Source organism: Muscardinus avellanarius, assembly GCF_963383645.1.
Source record: "Muscardinus avellanarius genome assembly, chromosome: 3".
In the NCBI taxonomy this organism is placed as follows: Eukaryota; Metazoa; Chordata; class Mammalia; order Rodentia; family Gliridae; genus Muscardinus; species Muscardinus avellanarius.
In genome coordinates, this window is record NC_137788.1 from 64,963,814 (window position 1) to 64,977,024 (window position 13,211).

At 34.7% G+C, this 13,211-nt stretch overlaps 1 protein-coding gene across 1 annotated transcript in view; it reads left to right on the forward strand.

Annotated features, from left to right (window-relative positions):
* Positions 1-13,211, forward strand: part of LOC308259630 (serine/threonine-protein kinase TNNI3K) — a gene marked incomplete at both ends in the record, with an annotated part of 287,025 nt that overhangs the window by 15,247 nt on the left and 258,567 nt on the right. The window lies entirely within an intron of this gene.

Genomic DNA, 13,211 nt, shown 5'->3' on the forward strand with positions numbered 1-13,211 from the left:
TGTTGGTTCCATAATTTGGCTATTATGAATTGTGCAACTATAGACATTCATCTGCATACATTACTATAATATTAACACTTCAGTCCCTTTGGAAAGATATTCAAGAGTGGTACAGTTATATCATATAATGAATCCATTTCCAGTTTTATGAAGAACTGCCCTACTGATCTCCATAGCAACGACACTCATTTAAAATCCCACCAATAGTATAGAAGAGTTCCTATTTTTCCACATTCTCTCCAGCAGTTATTGTTGTCTAACTTCTTAATGATTTCCATTATAATTGGGATTAAATGGAATCCCAGTGTAGTTTTCTGTTGTTGTTGTTGCAGTACTGGGGATGGAACCCGGGGACATTATTCCTCCAAGCTACACCCTCAGCCCTATTTCTCAGTCTCTTAATTTTTGAAACAGGGTCTCACTGAGTTGTGAAGGGCCTCACCAAGTAGCTGAGGCTGTCCACAAACTGTGATCCTCTGGTCTCAGCCTCCCAAATGCTGGGATTACAAGTGTGTGCCACCACGCCTGGCCTCCCAGTGTAGTTTTGATTTGCATCTCCCCGATTGCTAATGATGTTGGACATTTTTTCAAATATTTATTGTCACTAGTATTTCTTTTGTGAAATTTCTGTTTAGTTCAATTACTCATTTCTTGATTGGGATTTTTTTTTTAGAGGTAAGTCTTTTAAGTACTTTCTATATTCTAAATATTAGTCCTCTATCAAAGGGGTAGCTGGAAAATATCTCATATTCTGTAGGTTAACCTTTTAGATTGCTAATGGTTTCCTTTGATGACTAGAAATCTTTTAGTTTAATGCCATCACATTATATTAATTCTTGGTTTAATATTCTGAGCTTTGGAGGTGTTATTGAGAAAGTTTCTCAATAATGTTAGAGTGTTGAACTTGTGTCCCCTTCTAGTATTCTTTTTTCTTTTGGCTATGAAATCCAGGGGCATTCTACCTTTGAGCTATACTCCCAGTCCTATTTTTTATTCTTTATTTTGAAACAGGATCTCTTTAAGTTGCAAAGGGCCTCACTAAGTAGCTGAGACTATTCTTGAACCTTGATCCTCCTGTCTCTGCCTCCCAAATGCTGGGATTATAAGCATGCACCACCACACTCGACTTTCTTCTAGTAATTTTAAGTCTCTGGTCTAATTTCCAGATCTTTGATCCATCTTCAGTTGTTCAGAGTTGGAGGTTGGAATTTAATTCTATTTTTCTAGAGATATATAACCAGTTTTCCCAACACCATTTGTTGAAAAAGCTGTATTTTCTTTTTTTCTCCAACATATGTTTTCGGCATGTTTGTCAAAAATCAATTGGCTCTAAGTCAATTTGTTCCTGTACCTTCGATTTTGTTTCACTGGTGTATGTGTCTGTTTTTGTGTCAATAGCTTGATGTTTTTATTACTATAGTTCTGTAATATAATTTGAAGTCAGATATTGTGATACTTCCTGCACAGTTCTTATTGCTGAGCATTGCTTTGGCTATTCTGGGTCTTTTGGTTTTCTATATTAAGTATAAGGCTGATTTTTTTTTTTAGGTCTGCAAAAAAATGACATTGGTATTTTGATAAGGATTGCATTTTGGTAGAATGGCCATTTTGATAAGGTATCTTTAGATTTCCTTTTGTGGAAAGTACAAATAAGTAATCATGGAAAACTTTCAGAGGGATAAGAGATTTTAAATTACTGAAATGGACTTCTTTCTCTTTATTGAGCAACTATCTTCTATAGAACAGGCACATATTATTTTTACGGTTTTCTATGTTCAATTCATATAAATAAGGACCTCACTAGTGAATACAATTACTATCATAAAAGTTACATGGTTGGTCAGTGTTAGCCAGGATGTAAGATCAAGCTGTTTAGTTCTTGCCAGAGTTTCTTACCAGGACACCAAACTGCTTCTATAAAATGAGGTTTTATTTGAGGATGATTAAAGCATCATTTCTTCACTAAATTTTTTCTTCATAAAATATCTGTATAGATTTCTTATGGTTTTTTTTTCTACCTTTGTTTCAGTTGCTTCTTTCTTTACCTTGGGCTTTGATTTCAATTAAATCTCAATCAGAGCAAAGAATAAACAAAAATTTGGATTGGAAAACTGAAATATATGGTCTTGGAATTAATCCTCAAGATTTTCAAAAATATGATTTTATATAGTATATAAATTATATAATATAAATTGTTCATTCTCTAATCTTAGTAACAGGTTCTCTATGCTCTGAACTTATGAGCTAGATGCTACACTTAACGTACATTATTTCTTCAGCTATAAAAATAAATTTGTGAGATGTATATTAGAGTTTATTTTCAGATAAAAAATTGAAGATTAAAGTTAGATGTCTAGTTAATATCAGAATAATATTAATATCTAACACAGTTGACATAACTCCCAGTGTCTTATATTGCCTATTTTGTTTTTTCTCATTTTAATATGATTTTGTAATGGGATTTTGTTTCAGTTTTGTGTGTACAGGTGTGAAAAGAGGCCCAGATTTTTGCTTGGATAAGAAATCCTTGACACACCATTCTGCCCCAACCTCTTGAGACTATCATTGTGAAAGAAGAGGATCGCATTTTTTCTTGATTCCAGTTCACATAGTCCTGTGATTCACATTGTGAATACTCAAAAGCTGGTCTCTTTTCATACTCAATCAATGCCTAGTCAATTTTTATTCCATCTGGGAGAATGCCACAGTTAAATGCTAAATTGTCTTTAATACCTGCTAATCATTCTGCTACATTCAAGTGGAGGGTGTGTTCAGTGTGCAGGAAATAATTTCTGGTGCTGGCTTTTCTGCTGAATGGCAGGAGTTGAAAATAAAAGAGCTCCCATGAAATAAGAAGCTACTGATGGATGGCCACGGCAGCAGGTGAAGCCATGAATTTTGAGTCTGACTATCTGGGAGATTCTTTCTGTATTAGTTCATTTGGCTAAGATTTAGCATGACACCAACACAAAAATGGGTTCTGAATGAGTTAGTGCTACCATCTTTAGAGACTATATATCTTTTGCCTCTGTTTATCAAAACTAAATTTCCATTTTTAGAGTACCCTTTGCTCTATTTCTTATGTTTTCTTATATTTTGTAGAAGGGAACATGGGCTATAACTTTGTCATAACAAGTTTAAATGAATTTAGTCTTAGGAAAAAAAATAGACAAAAAATTCTTAAAAGGCCATAATGGAATGTCCGATCACTCTGCTTATTTCTTACTACACACAGAAACAAATTAACATTACCATTCTGTTTTAAACATAAAACCAATATAAAATATACTACCAGTGCATTAAATGTAGTTCTAATTATACTTTGACTAAACTACTGTGATAACTATACAATTCATTTGGACTCCAGGTAGTTTCTCCCATAAATATCTAATAAAATTTTATTTTAATATTTTAAACTTAAAAGCACGAATGCTGCAGGAAACTGCTATATACATTTTATCAATATTTGCTAATCGTTTATACTTTGTCTCATTTACAATGTTTTTCTATTTGTTTTCTGAGGTATTTGAAAGTAAATTGAAGACAAAATGCCCTGTTACTGTTTCAATCTTTACTTCCTAAAAACAAGGAAAATCACTTACATAACTCTAATGTATAAAATCAGAAAATTTAACATATATATGGTACTATATTTGGCAGACCAAATGAAAATTTGTCCAATTGTCTCAACTGTATTGTCTATTATTTGTTGTATTGATATGGCCTATAGGAGTCACTCCAGAATCATGCATTCTTAATCTAATTTCTGTATTCTTCTATAATCTGAAAGAGTTTCTATCTTTTACCAGAAAGAGCCTATTTTACCTTTCTTTATCTGAATTTTTTACATGTTTACAGAGAAAATATTTATACATATTTCTCTAGATTTAAAAAATATTGCAATTAAACTTTGTTCATAAAATTTAAAACAAATATTTTGATTCTCACAACAAAAACTCTCCTTTTTATGGCAACATCAATAGTTCTTTTAATTACGTAACTGTACTCAGACATGCTAGGCCTGATTTCTCATTGGGTTTTTTTTTTTTTTTTAACCAATGGCATTACCTCTGTTCTCTTTAGTAAGAAGAGAGCAGATACTTGGTGTTTTTAATGCCATGTGGGTGGTAAAGCCTAATACTTTTTGTCTTGTTTTGTTTTTTATGGATTTTTTAAAAAATAGGGTTGATGTTTACAGAGGTATAGAATATACACAAAACAATTCAAAATTCTAAGTGTATAGTGTATAGCTTTTGAATATATGTATAATCATATAATCATCATATAATCATAAAATGAAATATTTTTCACTATGTCCAAAAGTTCCCTCATGCCCTCTTAAGGTCCATTTCTTCTACTTTTCTTCCATCTCCACATTTTCCTTTAAGTTTTATGAAAGTATTACTAATGTCTACATTAGCTATCTTGTTGTGCTTTTCAACACATGGTTTTAAAAACTCAGTGTTTATTTTTGTTGAATGCTTTGTATCTTGATCCAGATCAAAAGTTTCTATTTTATCTATTAGTTTTTATTGTGTGCTTAGATATATGTACTGCATGTGTGTGCTAGCTAATATTCATCATGCTATCATTATTTATTTTATTTGGTTTACTTTGTTTTTAGTATGCAGTTGCATTTTCAGGGGTATATTTTATCTAGTCACTCTTGACTTGATGTTTTTATTGAAAATAATTTTGACTTCCGGGAAGATGGCGACCGAGAAAAGCGGGGCTTAAGAGCCCCGCTAACAACAAATCTCCATTACCACAAAATCAGCGCCTTTCATAGCCAGAAAACACCATCACCAGTGAAACAAAAAATCACCAGGCTCCAGAGAGAAAGCGGACTGAGAACAGAGCCACAGAGGAGATACACCGGCCTCGCGCCCGAGGACGCGGCAGACGCGGCAGCCGCGCCATACTGCAGGCAGCAGCGGCGAATTCACCAGACGGCCACAGCAAGCCGAGGTGAGCCACTGCGGAACAGCTAGGCGAGATTTCTCCGCGCAGAGAGCATCTACAGCTCCCAGTGGCCGAGCTCAGCACACGCTGCAGGGATTCAGAGTAGAAATCAAAATCAAGAAGAAAAACGCCAGCCCCACAGCCGAGGGCGTAGCAGCGGCGCCATATTGCTACTGGCGGCAGCAGCAGTGAATTCAGCGAGGCCAGTACAGCTACATCTGCGTACTCAAGAACAGTGAGTCAAATTGCGGGCCACAGAGGAGGAATCCCTGGGACTTGACCCAGTGGGGGAGGGGCGGTGGCCAAGATATCACACCATAGGAGAACGTGCAACCTGGCACCCCCCACAGTCTAAAGCAGCCTCTATCGACTCTCTGGGTCGGAGACTCTGTGATAAAACCCAGTAAAGGAGTAGTGGGGTCTGAGATACTACTGACTCGAGATCCAGAACACCTTAAGGGAAGTCATAGTGACCCAAGGGAAGAACCCAGAGAAGGCACAAACATCCGAAATCATGGGAAAGAGGAATAATACTGGAGCAATTAATGCCCACAACCCCACAACATCAGAACCCGATAAAACAGAAAATCAGAGATTTCTAGAAGATCAAATCAGGAAAATAACTGTAGAAATAATAGAGGTGCTTCGAAAAGAACTCAGAGAGAGCCAAAAAGAGATAAAGGATGCAATTAATGAAGTAAAGTCCTCAATTCAAAGCACAAACAACCGATTAGAACACATGGAGAACAGAATCTCGCTCTTAGAAGATGAGCAATCCAAAAATGAACTCATAGTTTCTAATCTAGAAAAAAATATCTGACAGCAGGAATCTGATATTGAAGAAATATGGGCCCATTTTAAGAGAGCTAACCTAAGAATTATTGGAATAGAGGAGGGAAAAGAAAGTGAAACCAAAGGGATCAACAATCTCTTCAAGGAAGTAATAGCAGAAAATTTTCCAAACATAGAGCAAGAGGTTGATACAAAGGTCCAGGAAACTTATAGAACTCCCTTTAGACAGGATCAGAGAAGAGGATCCCCACGCCACATAATTGTCAAAATGACCAATGTGGAAGCCAAGCAGAGAATCTTAAAGGCAACAAAAGCAAAGGGTCAAGTGACATTCAGAGGAAAACCAAATAGAATCACTCCAGACTTCCCAAACCAAGTTATGAGAGCCAGAAGGGCTTGGAGTAACATATTCCCAATTCTGAAAGAAAACAACTTCCAGCCAAAAATTTCCTACCCAGCAAAACTTTCTATCAAATTAGATGGAGAAATAAGAAGCTTCCATGACAAACAGAAACTGAAGGAATTTATGTCTTCAAAACCAGCACTAGAGAAAATACTCAAAGAGATTAACTACAAAGAAGAAATAGGTAACACTCACCAGAACCAGAGAAACAAGAGTTTCCATCCAACAGACAACTAAGATTGGTTATCTGTGGAGATTCATTATTTATGTTAGTCTTTTACCTATCTCTAAAGGGTATTGTTTGCCTTTATTGTTGTTAATTTTTAGGATTTCTAGTTGGAATATTAATATACCTTCAGATATAGCATTTGGAAATATTTTATCCCATTCTATTAGTAACTGTTAACTCTGTTTACATTGTCTTTGGATATACAAATTTTTTTTTTTTTTTAGGGAGTTTGTATACTCCTCTGTTGCCTGTGCCATTGAAATCATAACCAAGAAATCACTGCCAATTTCAATGTTGTGAGGTTTAATGACCCAGATTTTCTCCTAAAAGTTTATAGTCTTAAGATTTATATTTAGGTCTATTATCTATTTTGAGTTAATATCTGTATATGGGATTAGGTAAGGGTCCAATTGTATTCTTTTCCATGTAATTATTATTTTTAACAATATTTAGTTAAAAGATTTTTATTTCCACCACCAAATGTTCGTGGAAACCTTGTCAAAAATAACTTGACAATATAGGGAAGAATTTAGCTCTAGGCTTGTATTTAACTCCAATGGTTTATATATCTGCCTTTAGAATAGTACTACACTCTTTCAATTATTGTAGCTTTATATGGTTTGAAATCAGAAAATATATATCTTCTAGCTTTGTTCTTTTTCAAGATCGTTTTGGGTACCTAGAGTCCATATTCCATATTAGGATAGATTTTTTTCTGAAAAATAAATATATAAATATATGATAGTTTCACCTAAAAAAAATAGAAAAAAATATTCTCTGATAAGAAAGAAAGCAAAAAGAAATATTGAAATGTTATCTTTAAGTCATCAAAATCTTGGTATCAGACAAATGAAACTGTTATGTGAGATTATCATTTTTAATTTTAGATAAATTGCCATAATACTAGATGTCAACTACTAAGCCAAGCATGGGAGGGAGGGATAGGGAGAGAATGGGGTGGGGATTGGGTGGGGGCTGACTGGGAAAAGTGTGCATGTATGTCTACAAAAGTATGTATCCTACTATGATGTATGAATACAGTGCACCAATAAAAAAAATAAATTAAATTAAAAAAAAAGAAAATAATTTATTTCAGTTTTGAATTTAGTCCCTTATCATATTTCTTATTCCCAGATAGAGTCCTCAGTTCTGGGCATGGTCTTTCCTCTAATACATGTCTTTGCAGTATTTCATTGGAATACCCAAATAACTTGATGAAGTCTCTATTTTGACGAGTTGAAACTCCAAAGTCTGTTTTTATGATCTCCAGCATCATTAGCATTCACCTTGGAGCCATAAACTAGATGATCTCTTCTAGACCTGAGAGTCTCTGTGCTGATGCAGCCCAAACTCAAAGACCTATGGTGACTCTCCGTGACAATTCTACAATTCTTTTTCTGTGCACCTTCTTCTCAGTTACCTTGCACAGAAAATTACATATCAGAAATATGATCTCCACTGTTAACTCAGCAAGACTGCCCTTCCCCCTGAACTTACGTGTTAGGAAAGTACTTCAGTTGGAAAGCCAAAACAATCACAGCACACTGTGGAACTCACTGTGTTCCTCCCTCTTCTCTCAAAGATCACAGCTATCTGCTTATATTCTTTAGTGCCAGAGAAGAGTTATATCATTTTGTGGATTTTACTTGTCAGTAGGAAAACTCCATACAAGGCATTCAATGCTCTTTAATGCTTTCTGCTGTAAACTTTTACCTAAATAATAAAATTCAAACTCTTGAATTAAGAGAGTCAAGATCCCTCAAATTCACAATTTTGGTAGACTCATTATCCCAACTTTTCCTGCATTCTCTGACCTCTCAAACTTAATGGTATTCAATTTAATGTGCATGAGACTCATAGGGTAATTATGTACTTAAAATGGATATTTTACTCTTATACATCTAATTTGATACATCTATGTTGTAGTGTGAATTTAATTTTAATAAAAAATGTAGGTACATTTGATTCAAATAGTTTAAGAGTGCATATGAAAGGTAACTGTTCAGCTCAAATTGGTGTCAGAAGATTAGTGGCATCTACTTCAACTGAAATATTTTATATATGTGCATTATCACCACTTCTTCAAACCCTATCCAACCAGTATATTAAGGTTTTTCAGAGAAACTTACTCAGCAGGATCTATCTACCTATTGACTTAGTAAGAGACAGATTTATTATGAGATCTAGCTCAAATAATTATGAATCACTATAGAGCCAAGAAATCCCATGGTCTTCCATGTATAAGCTGAGAAGCAGGAAAACTGGTGGTATCACTCAGTCCAAGTTCAGAAACTTAAGAACCAAGAAAACTGATGGTGTTGTTCTCAATCTTAGTCCAAAGGCCTGAGAACCAGGACCATAATTGTCTATGGGTAGAAGGAGATGGATGCCACAGTTCAAACAGAAGTAAATTCACTTTTTCCTCCACCTTTTTGTTCTGTTCAGGCCTTCAATAGATGGAGGTCTACTCACATAGCTAAGGATGATCTTCTTTATTCAGTATATGGTTGCAAAGGCTAATCTCTTCTAGAAACACCCTCACAGGCACACCTAGAAATAATGTTTTACCAATAAATTGAGTATTCCTTAGCTCAGTCAAGTTGACACATAAAATTAACTATCACAATACAACCAAAATATGACTAAAAAAAAATCTCAGATTATGTGTTTGCAGACTAAAGTTTGAAGAATAGTGTTTTAGATTACATCATTGTTTAGGCCAAACAGTTTTATACTTCTTTGTTATTGTTCATGTATTTTGTGCTGCTAAAACATTTTTTATTTCTTTTCTTGAAACAATATTATTCCTTCTTGAAACAAAGATAAATTGAGCCTTCTTAAACCTTGTTGAACTCCCAGATTGTTGAACTATTATTGTTGTTGAAATTTAATTTTATCAAACATTTATTGGAGACTAATATATCAGCCATTTTACACAAAAATAGGCTATGTTTTCTGGTTAACTACATTCTAAAAAGACGAAAATGAATAATTCTAACAGCAAAGAAGTCGAGTCTATATGTAGAAGATCAGCTGGCTCCAAATAATATTCATCATGTATCCTGTAAAATGTACCCAAAGATGCATATATTTGTTCATAAATTACATACTTGAATAAAAATCATCAGTTAGTAGCTCAAGGCAAAATGTACTCTTTGTAAATAAGTTAATATTTCAAATATTCTTTTAGATGATATCTAAATATTTTCACAAGCTTACTTCAGATATGATTGAATTGTAAAATTGGCTTACAAAAAACCTGGAATAGGAGAAAAAAGTGCCTGTTCTGCTATTTTTCTTTGCTTCTTCTTCAGTTAGTAATATATTGGATGTGCAGTTTCTTCACAGGAATCCTGTAAAAATACCTACCAGTTTTCTAATGATCATTTTAGTTAAAATTTCATAGTTAAATGTGTAAAACCACTGAATTTGACTCACCTAAGGTATAACACATCGCCATGTACTAAAGCTAAGAGAAGGAAAGAGAGAGACAGAGACAGACAGAGACAGACACAGAGACACGGAGACAGAGAGAGAGATTTCTCTCAGCCTTTCTTCATTTAGAATTTTATTTATTTCTTTATTATATTTTGGGTAATATGTACTCCTAAAATGAAACAAAGACTTTAAGGGGAAAAATTAGACTCCTAGTGCAGTTTGGGAGGTCTTAAATGAGAATACTACTGGGGAAAAAAGCCTATTATCTCATCTTATTTAACCTCACACATACTTCTTACTCTACACAGCCAACTACTTAATGAAATTTCTTTAATCAAAAGTAGCATTTTGATTCAACAACTTTTTCTTTAGAATTTCATATAAGAGCAGATATTGAATGATGATGGTCATTCATTTCATTCTGTAGTTTTCTAGCAAGATCTCATTCTGATCATTTAGAGAAGTCATTATATGTATTACTTAGAAAGAGGAAGAGAAGAGGGCAATCTCTTATTCAAACCTGTCTGCCTGGCTCACTAGACCTAGCCTCTTTTTGTATACCACTGTGCCTATCAGGAAAGCCTGTGGTTTTCATTAACAGAGATTGATAGCCTAGAAAACCATTGTATTATTTTCTTGATTTATTGTTTCCTCCTTAGCACCACATGTATTTTATTGCAAATTGGTAATTTTTCAGCTATCCTAAAATCCAATACTCATAGTTTCTATATGTATCAAGATTATTCAACATTGGCATTGCCAATATATTGAACTAAATAATTTGTTTGCTTTGGGAAGGTATTCTGTGCACTGTGAGATGTTTAGCAGCATCTTTAGCCTCTTTTCTACATAAGAGATTAGCAAGTACTCTCATTCCTAGTTGTGACAACCAAAAATATCTACAGGCTCATTCCTTGGAAGGGGAAAATACCCCCAGTATCCCCATACTCCAAGTCTGTGATTAGCTTTCCCCTGTTAAATAATCAGTCTATTATAGAATGAGAAGGTTTATGTATATTAATTCAAAAGCCAATTTGAACCATCCACCAGAAACAAGGCATAATAAAAATATGGAAAATAGAAGAAATTGGGTCTGTAAAAGTAAGGAAAAATTAAAAAAAAACAAGTAAAAAGCAAATTTGGAGTCATTACTCTGAAAGAATACAGGTACTCAATCTAAGATATGCTACCTAACGCCGGGCGTGGTGACGCACGCTTGTAATCCCCACGTTTGGGAGGCAAGACAGGAGGATCGCGCTGGTTCGGACCCAGCCTCGCTGGCTTAAGAGACCCTGTTTCCAAATAAAAAAAATATAAAATAGGTCTGGGAGCGTAGCCCGGAGGGAGAAGGGCTTCCAGGAACCCCAGTACCACCAAAAAAAAAAAAAAAAAAAAAAAGGTGTGCTACCTTGCTTTTTTTCCTGCCATTTTCAAAATTTCAAGCTAACTTGAGTATTTTAATCAAACTAAAAATGCATATCTTTTGTGAAAATAAATTCATATTATAAAACAGGAGGCATAGAGTATAAACCTCTACATGGGCAGTGTTTTTTATTGATTAATGGATCCTCTCATGGGGTAAGTCTATGACACATGAAACAGCTCTACTCTATAAAATTTTAATGTCTGAAACTAAATACATTTTATACTTCAGCTCTGCATAGTTTCTTGTCCTAAAAGAAAACTAAATATTCTTCAAAGGCTACAAAACTATGTTTTCTTTTGCTTTTTACTCTTTTTCTTATAAAAAGAAACAGACTATCACAGTTATTGTATTGAGTAAATCAGATAGACAAAGATAAACACCTGGAGTATGATAGTATTAAAATATTTATCCATATAGTTCAATTTTCACATTCAGAAACTCAGGCTTCTTGATAAACCACGTCTAGCTATGCCTTGGAAGTGACACTTAAGTGAACATTAGAAGTGGGTAGAATATTTTAGAAAAGAGTTTAACCTAACTCTGAAGTCTTGCAGATAAAAAAAAATGAGATATTTTATAATTAAATATCTCTTAGGCAAAGTGACCAAGACATGAGGTAAATATTCTCATAGTTATGTCAATCTTGCAGGTGACACATTTGATAAGAATATAAACTTACACCTGTAAGTTTAACCATTTGCACATACACTATATCATTTGATGCCCATTGTAATCCTATAATATGGGTGTGATAGGTATTAGATTCCTCCCTCCCCACCCATTTATTTATTTATTTATTTGTTACTTTTTTTTTTTCTTACAGGTGAGGAATACATGGTTAGGCTTTGAACTTGAAAAGCAAATAATTTGGATTTGAGGGAGGGGGTAATGACATGATGTATTCAGAAAAGTATAGTATTCAAAGCCAACAGAACATAAGTTCAAATCCCAGTTATGACACAATTTAAAATTACATTAAATAAGCCTTTTATGATACCAAGCGCCTATTGTGTTTACTGAAAAGCAGATTTTGTAAAGGATTTTTAAATTCAAAAGAATTATTCAGACGTGACTGACACATGTGACTAAAAGGACTAAAGTGAGATTGCCCTGGAGAGCTGTCAGGTCAAATGTAGACCTGATGGGAATCCCTGCCAGCCCAGTGGCATAGCAAACTACCCCTAGTGTAGTCCTCTAATACCATAACTATTTTATTATTGTCATAGATTATCAGTTCAAAAATTGATAAAGAATGTAGTGGGGTGGCTTGTTTCTGCCCCACAGTGCCAGCAGCCTCCGCTGAGGAGCTGTGAATGACCAAGGGTTATTCCATCAGCAAGGGGGTTAGACTCCCCTACAGCCTTCACATTCTGCTGCCTGGGTTGAGATGACTGTGAGATGGGCTCGTGAGGTCAGTTGGAGGGAAAGCTTTATGAGACAGGTACCCTGTCCATGGAGCCCAGGCTTCCTCATAGAAGGGCTGCCGACCCTCAGTCAGACTTCTTACATGGTAATTCAAAGCTCCAAGAGCGAGTTCTTCAGCAAGTGGAAGGACACTATGTGACTTTTCCTTGAAAAAAAAGTATATAGTTCACAGTGCTATACTCTATTGGTAACAGTCCAACCAGATTCAAGGGTAAGGAATATAGAACCCACATCTCAGTAAAAAGGGTGTAAATGTTACCTGCCATACTTTGAAACTACTAGCAGATATATTGTTCCTACAAGCAGAAGGAAATGAGTTTCTAGATATCAAAGAGACCTAGTTTATTTTTATTCTGAAATAGAATTGATAAAACCTCTTGTTATTTTTTATTATGTAATATAGCAGTAGGGATCTGAGCGCTCTGATTTAGTGACTAATTACTATGTCTCTCTCCACAGTAACAATCATAGAGATAACCATTGCAGGATATTAGAGGATGCTTTAGAGTTGGATGAGTAGCACTAAGTTGTAGCTG